Below are 989 nucleotides of genomic sequence, written 5' to 3'. Positions count from 1 at the left end.
ACTGAAGGCTGTGGTCTTTGATCTTCATCAGTAAGAATTTTAAGACCTCTTCACTTTCAGCAAGCGAGGTTGTATCGTCTGCATATCGCAGGTTGTTATTGCAAGTTGTTACTGAGTCTTTCTCCAATCCTGCTGCCACATTTTTCTTCATAGAACCTAGCTTCTCGGATTATTTGCTCAGCATACAGGTTGAATAAGTATGGTGAAAGTATGCTACAACCCTGTAGCACACCTTTCTTAATTTTAAACCATTCAGTGTTCCCATGTTCTGTTCAAACATGCCTCTTGGTAGAGGTGCAGATTCCTCATGAGCATAATTAAGTGTTCTAAAATACTCATACTTTGCAATGTTGTCCATAGCTTATCATGATCCACACAATCAATCATGTCAATAAAGCACTTTACTGACTTTGCATAGTTTAATAAAGCACAGGTAAACATCTTTCTGATATTCTATGCTTTCAGCCCAACTCGAAACCAGTACGCTACCAGAGCTTCTCTTCATATATTTAAGTTCCCTAAAAAGGAGAGCTCTGGTAGCGTAGTGGTTACGAATTGGGCTGCGAACCTTAAGGTCAGCAGTTCAAAACTACCAGCCGCTCCGTGGAAGAAAGATGAGGCTTTCTGCTCCCGTAAAGATTTACGGCCTCAGAAACCCTGTACAGGGTCGCTATGAGACAGAACTGACTCGACGGCACTTAACAACAACAATAACAAAAAGGAATTGAATTCACCATTAAAGGAAATTTTTTAGCATCGCATTCTTCAAGTTAGTTGGGCATGAGCTCAGATTTCTTTCAAATTGACTAATCTCTTCTCTGTTTGGAAAGGTTCATTATTACTTAGATTTTACAGGTAGGTGTTGACCCAGCAGTGGCTCATTTTTAAGATAATTGGTGATGGTAGTAGCAGTTTGTTGGTGTAGAGAAAAGTTTCAGGGACCTAAACACTTGTTTTGGAAGAAGGGCAGCCAGAGTGCTCCTTGGAGG

Source organism: Chrysochloris asiatica, unplaced genomic scaffold, assembly GCF_000296735.1.
Source record: "Chrysochloris asiatica unplaced genomic scaffold, ChrAsi1.0 scaffold00001, whole genome shotgun sequence".
In the NCBI taxonomy this organism is placed as follows: Eukaryota; Metazoa; Chordata; class Mammalia; order Afrosoricida; family Chrysochloridae; genus Chrysochloris; species Chrysochloris asiatica.
This window is presented reverse-complemented; position numbering follows the sequence as displayed.